The sequence below is a fragment of the Periplaneta americana genome, chromosome 3, assembly GCF_040183065.1.
Source record: "Periplaneta americana isolate PAMFEO1 chromosome 3, P.americana_PAMFEO1_priV1, whole genome shotgun sequence".
Lineage (NCBI taxonomy): Eukaryota > Metazoa > Arthropoda > Insecta > Blattodea > Blattidae > Periplaneta > Periplaneta americana.
The window spans coordinates 104,888,283-104,900,745 of NC_091119.1; the positions used below are offsets into that span (position 1 = coordinate 104,888,283).

The window sequence follows — 12,463 nt, forward strand, 5'->3', positions numbered from 1 at the left end:
ATAAAATAATTGTGTATTTACATGTTTAGACATTTCCTACTTCAATGATCATTCATTACATTTCTTGAATTCAGGATACAGGTTTTATTGTAACCGCAGTATACTGCTCAGTGTTTATATCAGAGGCATATTCAATTCGTTCCACGCCCCCTTCTCATACAGTCTATACCGCGTGCATAGTAAACCTTGCGATTTTTGTGGCAATTCCACGAAGTCTACTTATTAATGTTTTACAACTTTTACATTTGGGATTAAGTCTAATACATCCTAACAGTGATTTCAAATTGCTTTTTAAGTCCTTAGTAGAATCTGTTTGCTGTTATACTGATCCAGGATTAATTTATGCACTTACAGTATTATCTACCGTAAGGAGGGGGGGAGCAGAGTGATATTTAAATCTTTTCACTTTTTTCTACTTTTATTCTCAAATTTTAAGAGATTCCTGTTTCGATGGATTTGTTGATATTTCCACATAAATGTATTCTCTTATTTTCATTTACTCTGAGATACAGCTTGCTTCAGCAATCAGTGTGGTTTTCGGTAGTTCTCTCTGATGTGGTAATAATGTCTTTATCGTCAGAGTATCCTAAATCGTGTACTGATTTATGGAATAAGCCTGTAGTATCTCTCCTTTGAATCCCAAAGCTTCTAATAACTTTCTCGAGTGCAATATCATACAGCAGACATTTCAAGGTTGGTCCACAATAAACCGGGAACGGAAACGACATCGAGAATGAAACAGAAAAATTGTTAAAATGCATATATTTAAGTGTGAGCATTCACAATTAACGAGAAGTTTACCGGATCCTGGGAACGGGTACGTTAAGAATAGCGAACTTTTATCTTTGCGTTCTTGTTTCCGATCACAGCCTACTACATTCATTCTGTTGTCATCAAAAGGCTATTTGGTCGTCGTATGTAGCAAGGAGGCCGTGGCATAATTTCTTCTTATTCCATTGCTTGCAACTAGCCCTGAAATTCAGTAGAATCATTTCAAGTATATACTATTCGTATATGTGACCAGACTACCACATGAATTGAATTCTTAAATATTCTGTGCCGTACATTTTGAAGTTGGTTAACCTGTGCTTATGTTGGCTGGCTTGTACTCATGAGAGAACGCCAAATAACATCAGAATGCGTAATATCGACTTTACATATCGTTCTTGACATACATATCGATATGCACAGCCGTGTCTGTTATCTGTTTATCGTGAATAAAAAATGGTCACGTCCGCCGTTTCCCCTTCTCGTTCTAGTTTTCGTTCCAGGTTTATTGTGACCAGACATTAATGGAAATAGTAAACTTAACTGAGAAAAGTAAGAATGCAAACAAATACATTATAACCAAATCCGAAAAATGGTTACGTATCAAATTTCCAAAAAGTTATTAAAATAGCGTTAAATAGGACTAAGATCAACAGGACATCCACTGAAGAGGTGAAGAAACCAATTCTACTATTTCAGATATGGAAACAAGTAAATAGGCCTATAATTATTGAATGGTTGTAATTTTATTATAGTTATTGCCAAAGTTGTTATTGTTGTTGCATCTTTGTGATGATTTGTCGAAGATAGGAACAGTCGCATTGACAAACTGTTACATTTCTATTGTTCATTTATATTGAGATACGAAGAACTATTGCAACGGTTCATAGAATAGAAAACGTTTACAGGTCCAGTAATTTGAGGAAGACAAACTTCGATCAGATTTCTATGTTACTTTTTTATAATTCCTTTGTGGGTTTTATATTTGGTATTATGTGCACTTCACTTTTATTCCAGATATATATTTTTTAAATTCGTTAGACAGCTCTCTTGATTTGGTGGATTTTTCAGTCCACGGTCATTTGAAGATAGTGTGTATTTAATTGGTAGGGAATTATCAATAGTTAAAATAATACTGTCTTTTTCTTTACCCATAACAACTACTATGTCTATACTATCGCATAGTAGTGTTCTGCCTGCTATGATACTTCTCTTCCAGAGTCCGTGTCTATTGTTTTCCGGAGCGTTAGCGTGTTATTATTTGCAGTAAGCGGATGTATTTTTGATAAGTTACGAAGACGTGCTAGTTTCTGGTAGACCTATGTTATTCCTGTCAACTTATCATGCGTTTTAAGGTACAGTATTTCTTGGAAACAAGGTTCTTATAGTTGAAAGTTAGATTATTTTCTATGTTACAATTTGTTAAATGATGTTCGAAATAAATCATATTTCCTTCACTCCCACATTGCGGTGTACTCTACTTCCTCTGCGCTCGGTTACGTCAAACGCGAACCGGAATATGATATAATTGAAGGTCTTAACCTACGTGCACCATTATTAGATACTATATATACATTAGCTTTCCTTACTCAAGTTACTCGTCGACTGTCACTTTTACTATCTTCTCTGTTCTGTTTGTGATAAGTTATCATGGTGGATGCGGGGGTTTTACGGGAGTCTTTTTTTAAATTATACAAGATTATCCGCAATAGCGATAGCCTGTGAACTCAGTAGTTCAAAAACATAAGTTCCGGTGAAGACTGTTGAATTGGAGTTCAGACGTCAGATCGAATTGATTCGGCACTGACGAGGGTGGTTTCCTTGCATAGTTCTGTGTATAATTCAGAGCCTGTTCTCCAAAATATTGTCTATTATGCACATAACCTCAAAGAAGGAGTCACTACTTAGTTGTGCGTGTAGCAAATATGGGAGGAGATAATCTTGACTCTTATTGAAAGATTTTAAAAAATAAATAATTTGGAAATTTCACAAATATTGTAATAGATAATCGGGTTCCAAGCCTTTTGTAAGTAAGTAAGTAATGTCACAAGAGGTTATTATCTTGTCGACGTAGTCATGAGCACATAGTACTCGTGAATTTATCCAGAGAAAACGAAAACCTTTTTCGAATAAAATACATTGTTAATAAAATGAAGATAATAACTAGACACAACATTTTCATACACTATCAAATGTTAAAATATGTATATATTCACGCACTATTTAATGATCAAATAACGTATGTACAATGAAGAAAAAAAACATTAAAGTTATGCACTATCAAAATTAAAACTTATATTTTATTTTGAAAGACACAATTTACTACTAGCAGCCATTCGAAATTTTCAGCAGTCAAGTTCATTCGTTTATCTGTTAAAACTGTTTTTACATAGAAAATTACCTTTATACGTGACAAGAAGGAACAGGTGCAAATATGAATGATGAAATTTGGGACAATATGATGTTAAATAGTATTTTTACAGAACATATAAATTTATAATCGATATTTCCATTAGTCCAGTTTGTCTTTAGCTGACATACCTACATTTACATATAGCGATCATAAACTTTTGAATGTCTTCAATGATTGATTCCAACGTAATCGACGAGTGGATAGTCTTCAACTTAGTTATTGCGGTAAAAAAATTTGTAAAGTTTGTCCACTATGCCACAAGATCTCTTCTCCAACATTTTGGTCTATACATGTACCATAGACCTGCTACCTGTCCAAATTAAAGGCATATACGTAAGTGGAAGCATGTTAGCTCTATTGTCAATAAACTTCTGGTTCTAAGTACGGGTGGGATGCATAAGATGAATTCTTCTAATAATAATTGTAGCCTCAATATGGATCTTGTATAGAATAAGAGGGGGGGGGGTTGGAATTGCAGTGTGACAATACAATGAAGGAATTAGCTGGTAAAGTCCATTGAGTTCTCAGATAGAAGCCCTGCAAACAATTAGTTCTTCCACTTATATTTTTCAATAGATTACACTCAAATATTTTAAGCTCAGAAATAAACTCTAAGAGACATCATTTATAAAATGCAGTTATACGATTTAACATAAAATATGAACCAAAACTATAAAAAATGGACGTAATATGCAAAATATAGCTCTAAATATATTTCATTAAGCCTAACAATTAAAAAAAACATGTTTTACGTATAAATTATCCTTAAAAGGCCAAAACATGCGGATATGCATGGAAAAAAAAGTACTTATTTCGACTCAGCCATGAAACGGATATTTACAATGTCTGATAAGTGTAGCAAGCTTATATAAAAACATGCCTTTGCCAGGAAATCTTTTCCTTAGTAATAACGCATACTGTTTACCCATATCGTATTCTATTTCATTCGCGATCTTAAAGAAAGAATGAAAATATTTATTTACAATTACGACTAAAATCACCTAGTGTTAGTCTATGTGCAGGGTGATTCACGACTAATAACCCGCGCTTTAGAAATCAGTTTTATAGTCCATTTTGAGCATAAAATGTCATGTGAAGATGGGTCTGATTATCATTAGTTTGAAAGTTATTCGTAGAAGTCTAAACGTTATATTGTGAATCAGGTTTTATAATTGGTTGCATCGTAATACAAACATTGGAACCTAAATTAAACGGAAGGTTGTGCTGTGACGTGAAGTACGGGGAAGGAGGAGAAGATAGGTCTGGTGATTATCAGCTGCTCTCATCGGGACAGGCGTGCCGAGTTACGGAACGCTATGCGCGCCACTCGTCATTCACATTCGTGCGGCAAATGCATTGAAGTGGAAAGAGGGTTATTTTAAAATCAGCTTCCGAGATGAGGTATATTTATTTCATGATTAATGTAGTATTTTGAATTAATATTTCTGTGTATTAAAAGTGAATAATTCTTAGTTCTGCTCAAAACCACTGCTATTTTCGTAGGATTCAATCAGTTATAACTTATTAAGAGGTTAGTTACAGTTTACAATAGTAAAATTTTTCGAAATTTTCAACGTTTTTTCCTCCATTACTGTATCCTGTACAATAATGAAAACTGGTTTGTGTAAAACACTGTCCTTCTGCTGTATTAAAAAAAAATTAGAATTAAAAAAGTTATTATATATATATATATATATTTTTTTTTTTTTTTTTTTCAAAATTCAAAATGTTGGCAGTTTACTGTGCAGTGATGAAGGGTTTCCCTCAAAACTCATAAACGTGTTATCTTTTCATGTTGTCTCTCTTTTATTTTATTGCTGATACTCGTGTTTACAATATCATGCTCTTCCAACTACATTCCTTAATAAATATATATTTTTTTTATTTGCATCATATTGTAGACATGACATGCATAAATACACACAAAAATGTCATCACAGAATGTTGGATAGGTTTTGAGTTATGTGGAAAACGCTTCATCACTGCACAGTGAACTGAATTTTGAAAAAAAAAAAAAAAAAAAAACAAAACAAAAAAAAAAACAAAAACAAAAAAAAAAAACAAACAAACATGTAAATATTTTTTTCTAAATCTTAAAAATATTTTTTTTTATATATCAGAAGGACAGTGTTTTACACAATACAGTATACTAATTTTCATTATTGTACAAGATACAGTAATGGAGCAAAAAAATGTTGAATATTTCCAAAATTCTACTACTGTAAGCTGTACCCAACTCCTTAACTCTTGATCAATGAACCCATGTTCATATGACATTCTATGCTCGAAATAGTCTATAGAACTGATTCCCAATGCACGGGTCATTAGTTGTGAATCAGCCTATTTTAATGACTGAAATAATGGAAATACGGTTCTCCACAATTGATGGAAGCGGTTCCAAAATATTGCTGTATGTGCGATGTATTATTTAACATATGACCATAAAACTATACAGTTACATAGAAAAGCTAACCATGTATTTTTTACACGTTACACATGCTCGATATGAGCCTCTCTAGTGGCTCTGCACACATAAACTCTGTAATCTAGCTCGTCTGATACTCGATGTAGCATGTTTCTGTCAATGAGCAAAGGCGTTAATGATCCGATCCCGAAGTTTTGGCAGATCATTCGGTAATGGTGGCAGAAACACTAAATCGTTCACATACCGCTATACAAAAAAAGTTACAAGAGCTCAAGTCGGGAGAGCAGGAAGGCTATGATAGCAGTCATAATTATCATTCCCAATATGATCAATCAATCGGTTTCGCAGTCTGGTGTTTAATAAGTCACGAAATTAAGTGCCCAATTATTTTTTCTGGCACAGGATGACGACCCGTTGATTCTCTTTACAGAGCATCCTGCAGATTTAAAATGTCCATAGCATTGCCGAATGGAGTTTGTGCTGGGTGGATCTTTATGAACATCGTTCTTAAGTGGCGCCGAACCGTTGTGACCAATTGATTTGAATGAAATTCGATGATAATAATAATGGCTTTATTTAACCTGGCAGAGTTAAGGCCGTAAGGTCTTCTCTTATACTCAACCAGGATTAAAACTTGCTTACTTAGTTGAACATACAACTGGATCGGATTTAAGTAATTACACACTGATACGATTTAGCCACATAATGAGATCAAAAGAGGTAGTTACATAAAAATTTACCTCATAAAATAAAAATAAACATAGTGTAATACATATTAATGTTGTTAGAATCAAATACGAATCACACAAAAAACAGAAGCCGATAACTGAATAAAAAATGTAGCCTACACAGTAAAAATGAAAATGAGCACATTGGAATACATAATAGTATTAGACTATAAGTAAGTAGGATTCACATTATTAAACCAGAAACAGACAATTGAATAAAATGTACACGATAAAAATAAGATTAATAATAAAAATAATAAAAAAAACAACACAGTGGGATACATGTTGGTGGTAAGTGATAAATAAACACGATTTACAGGATTACAAAATAAAAATAAGAAACAAAAAATAAAAATAGATTGGAATACATTGCATTTAATATTTGCAACTCGTTACAGCATATGCTTTCTCACCGTTTGTCGCAGTCTTATAACCGTAGCGCTCTAGCGACCCGCAGGTGGAAACATAAGTTATGCTTGCCTAACAACGCAAACAAAATTTTGAGACATACTTATTCATAAGAAACGTGACCACCATATCTCTAATAATACGATCATTAGAAATCATGAAACCGCTTCAATTAATTTGTAGACACCCAGTGTTTTTTTTATTAATTCCCATGACACAAAAGTCACTTGCTAAATGGAGAAAACAACAACATTTTGAAATGACCAACTTAATATGCAGATTTTAATTCTAATTCTGAAGTAAATAATTAAAATAAAAAAATATATTTTAATATTGCATTGTTTATTAACCCTAGAACACTATCCATGAGTAAATTTTACTCATTTCGCACGATTTCACTTTACTCGAGAGCCCTGATTACTTTGATCCATTGTAATTTTCTTTTTTCTGAATTTCATGTTCAAATTTACAGAGATAATGTGTTTCAGCAATACAGTAAATACTGCATGAATTAATGTTTAAATCTTAATTCACAAAATATATCATGCTCAATTTTCTTATTCACATAAAAGAAACATGAAGGTACCGGTAATCATAAAATACCAGTAATCCCTTAAAATTTTAGTGGTGATTGAAAAATATATGAGTAAATTTTACTCATGATTAGTATGCACGAATGTAGAATATCATTAGTATTCTAGGGTTAATTTTAACATAAAATAAATTTTCAATACAATAACCATTATCTGTATTTCGACAGTGAAAATTCTCACTTCTATTTTTAAGTTTATTATCTTTTGACTGACCACATGTCAGTCCTCTCCATTTTCTGTCTAATATTATCACACCACCCGCGAAAAGTAGAACAAAACACATTTTCTAAATCAACAAAGAACAACAAGTGTTACAATGAAGTTCACTTATCACGCGATGTGAACTCGCTTACCTTGCAAACTGCCGAAGACGGAGTGTGAAGCGCCGGCACTAAATTTGCATCCGCACTTCAACAGGGAAAGTTCGGGTTCGACTGATGAGCTGGAGCAGAAAAGCTGTAAGGGAAATTTGTGTGACGTCGACACTTCTTCGAATCCGAGTCGCCTTCTTGGTCGGTGGTACTTCCTTCAAAACCTGTCACTATTTAATTTGTCTTACATAAGTACAGCACATTACAAGGAAACAGGTGTCGGTTTTCCCTGTTATGACTATGGGATATCGAGGCACAACTGTTCAGTTGTTAAAATTACGTAACTTAGTTTTACAGATAGAAAATTAGAAATTATCATAAAATAGTTTACCTATTTGTAGGCCTATTTATTAGATAACATAGCTAGCTATAGCCAGGAAACAATAAGGGGAAATTTGAAAATACTATCAATGCGAGCGAATCATTAAGAACAAAATCAGTAGAGATAAAATTGTTATAAAATAAGGAAGCATGCGCAAACCCTAATACACAGAAAGGAAAAGTTTAAAGAATAAAAGTAGCACAAATCATGGAGGAAAAATGTAATATAAAACAAATGAATATGGCATGTGAAACGAACGGTGAGAAATATGGCTGGATCCTCGTTCGGTCCAACTTCCTGGTTTCAAAACCCAAATCTGCCCCGCTTGCCAAGAGAGGGGAAACCCATCTCGGTGTCGCCTTGAAAACACTAAACAACCTAACTCGATCTCGTTTGTTGATCAATGAAATTTACTGCAGTGCATAAATTTCCTTCCACATTTTAAAAGGCTTAGGACTTTCAATACACGTAAGTGTACAGGTATAGTTAAAAATTATGCATTTTATGCCTTTATGCAAGAGTTAAAATATTAATAATTGTCATATTAGAAATCACATTAAGTAATTTCAAAACGTGCTCGGTGTTGGTAACAGGAAGGCATATGAAACTATCAACCTTGATATATTCAAATTTATAAATTGTACGGAGTTACGCAATAATAGACCAACCGATAATTTGAAAAAACTGAGATATTTGTAAAAATCTGTCGATGGCAGGCTAATTTAACTCTGAAAAAAATTCAATATCTGAATTTTGCAGCTATTTATAAGCAAAAATTCGTTTATTGCATAAAATTCATTTATTTATTTTGCTTTGAAATATTAATTCAACTGTTGGTCTGTTATCAAAAAACGGTTAGCCTTTTTTTGGTATTATTTGTGCTATTTTTTGTAATAGTATGAATGTTATAATACTTCTTGCATAAAATGTTTTATATAAAAACAGATTTATTTCAATGGCCAATATCTCGAAACAGGTTTTTGGCGTTTGGTCTCTTATTGCGTAACTCCGTAGAATTAAACCATTGCCATGTTCTGTTATAAGTTCCCTCAAAAATACTCTTTATCAATCATGTTTCTCTCTCTATTCTCAATGCAATATTTCACGTAAGTATTGCAGTGAAAAATATCTTGACTAGATACTACAAATGTGTTGGGATGTGGGGAATAAAACATACTGTTCAATTTTGAATGAAATGATTCAATGCTGTTGTACTATATGAAGAAGAAGTGTGTTCAGCCAAACTTGTAGAAGGGAAGTAGAATCAGCAGTACGTTTGTCGTTCGAGGGAAGCAACCGCATTACTTAATCAGTAAAGAAATCATCCACCTACATCTTCTGGTTTCAGAATGTCAAATCATTTCAACTATGGGACCGAGTTAGGTTTACTAAGATACATGCTATGGGACCGAGGTGGGTTGTTTACAAATTATTTCTCATGGTAGCGGGACCGAGTTAGGACGCAGGGAGAAATATACAACCGACATAAAAAACACACATGGGTCAAAGAGAGACTGTTCATTTCTAAGGTAGAACCGGAAAGTTCTAAAAGCGTTCTCATTATACAGAGTGAACCATAAGTAATGTCAATAATTTTAAGGGTTATTCTCTGAGATATTTCAAACAAAAAATGTCTAATACAATTTAAAAAGAAAATTATATGAAACATTTCATAGCGTATTTTGGGAAAGCTGCTAAAGTAATTCCCAGTATACTCAGTCAATTTAAGAGAGCAGTGTATTATAATAATAAAGTGACTGAAATAAATTTAATTTTGTCTTTTAAATGTGCAGAAATTTGATCTGAACAAATTTAACTTTTCGTTCTGAAAAGGAATTTTAAAAATATTACATTTCTCTGTCTCCGATTGTTTTATTATAATTTACGCCAGCAACACATATTGTTTACGATAGTTTAAAAATACTCATCGTATTTTGATGAGATGAGGTAAATGATTACTAATAAAAAGTAACTTGAGATGATATAGTAGCACTAAAGGCAAGGTTTGTTCTCCAGTATGAAATTCACTCGCATGCAAAATTTCATGAATGTATCTAAAGAAAGGGTAAAATTTATGATGAAAACGGATTTGGAAAAGTTAAGTTACGGGAAATGTGCGATAAACTTACCGAAGATTAAAAGTTTTGTCCATATTTAAATGACCAAGTCAATTGACACATGTTTTAGATCGTAACTCGAAAAGTAAATTACAGATATTTAAACAGTTTTTACACCATACTATTGAAGAAAGTTCATTCAACAAAAAGAAAAAGAAAAGATTTGTCGACTTCCGAAGGTATATAAGTCGCCTTAAATCACTCGGCAACGTTGTAACCTGAGCCTTATCTATTTAATATGTACTTAACGATATATTAGATAAATAATAACAAATAACATCCAATCTCCCTCAACTTGGTGAGGTTGCCAAAGACAAAGAATGTTAAACAGTAACATTTAAGATGACATTAAAAAGTCTTACAAGAAATTTGTTGACATTAAACTAAAATTTACAGTAAATAATATTTCACATAATCAAAATTTTCAGTAAAATAAGAAATACAGATAAAAAGATAGAATGAGAAAATTCAACTGTAATTATTTGAATTCAAATACAAGTGTCGCCGTAAAATCTGCAGAGAACCCTTCAAAGCTATTATAGAAATTTTAATTGTTGTTGTTGGGACTCCAAATTTATGACAGAGTGACACGAATTGTTTTGTTATGGTCCTTCTAGCGCCCACCATTAATCCGATGACTTCTATATCCCTGAGTTTATAAGGGATAGTTGGTTCATAGTGAATGAAATTGACATTGCCCATCCATTTTAAATGTGTCGATTCCGGGATTACTATTTGTTGATCCTTGCGCTGTAGGGCACTATTGCAAGCTTACAGAAGGCTATAGACGAAATTATGAAGTTTTGTTGGAATAGAGACTTCAAAATTAACGGGAAGAGAACGAAAGTGCTAATATGCAAGAAAGAAGGAGTATGGAGTAAAAAAAAGTGGTACTTAAGCAATATTCAAATTGAGAGTATGACTAAATTTACGTACTTAGGTATAATGTTAGACAGTAAGGGAGATGGGAAAGAACAAAATGCAAATTCTGTAAATAAAGGAAACGCAGCACTAATAGCAATAGACAAATGTTTAAAAATAAATGACCCTACATAGATAGCACAAATTAAATGATATTTACAGAGCGATTGTTGAAGAAAAGATAATATATATAATGTTGAGATCCGGGAAAATTACTTATGACAAATAAATATTGATGAAATAAGATCAAAATTTTGTAAAAAAAATAATTGGGGATCGTATGAAATGCCTCAAATATAGCAGCCAGATAGGAAATGGGGACGGAGGGTATTAGGGGAACAATATTTGTTTACGAAAATTACATTTTTGGGCTATATTTTAGAGAAAGAAGAAAATGGTATAATGAAAAGATGTTTTAGATTCCTGCAAATGACTAAAACTCAGTCTGAGTAAAAGAATTAGAAAATAACGTAAGCAGTTTAGGACTAAATAGGTTATGGTAAGAAATTGGTTAAATTAATATAAATTTGATAGGTAAAATTATAATGGAGAGGAGTAATGAGATAGCGAGACTGGAAATATTTATGAGTTTAAAACGATTTAAAACATTAACGGATTACAAAGAAATGAAAATCATATGGGGACACAAAGAATATAGGTACTGAAGTTAAAAATAGGGAAGAAAAGATGGGACTAACGTGGTGAAGATTTGGAATCTGGAGGTTGAAAACAGAAGAGAACATATATATATACAGGGTGTTTCCGAGGTGGTGTTACAAACTTTCAGGGTTGATGGCAAAGAGCACGTGTATCAATTTGAGATAAGGAACCCTGGTCCGGAAATTACAGAGTCGAAATTTACAAGCAAAAATAGTTGTGGAAAATGAAATAATTTTATTCCTCTGTACACCTTATTTATGTGTATTATCTGTACATATTACACATACTGTATTCATCTGACGTTGTTTACGTTGTCTACTTACAGTATTCCATTCAGTGCGCTGTCTGATGGGTGGGGATAGGAAACTACACTAAAGCAATGCAGATAGAGTAATGTGTAACGGACATGGTCGGTCCTGATATGCACGTCTGTAGACAGCAGTGTATGTCTACAAGTTGCAGTGTCCAGTCGATCAGTCCTAGTGAAATGGAGGAACACGAGAGCGGAATAAGCATTTCTGATTTTCGAATACGGATGAGCCAATGGGAACAGTAGACAAGCTCACAGATTGTATCAGGCCGAGTACCCACGTAGGAGGCATCCGGCCCATACCATCTTTCCACGACTGTTCCAAAGGTTAAGGGAAGGAGGGCACGTGGTGCCAAATTACAATTCCATTTCCACACAACTATTTTTGCTTATAACTTTCGACTCAGTCATTTCCGGACCAGGGTTC

General features: G+C 33.2%; 1 protein-coding gene across 2 annotated transcripts in view; it reads right to left on the reverse strand.

The window, feature by feature from the left end:
• LOC138696355 (sodium/hydrogen exchanger 9B2-like) overlaps window positions 1-7,844 on the reverse strand; it is a 92,365-nt gene extending 84,521 nt beyond the window's left edge. For both annotated transcript variants that reach the window (XM_069821180.1, XM_069821178.1), the window contains exon 1: window positions 7,689-7,844. The gene's annotated coding sequence lies outside the window, so the exon portion shown is untranslated. The remainder of the gene's footprint in view (window positions 1-7,688) is intronic.
• Window positions 7,845-12,463: the final 4,619 nt, after the last annotated feature.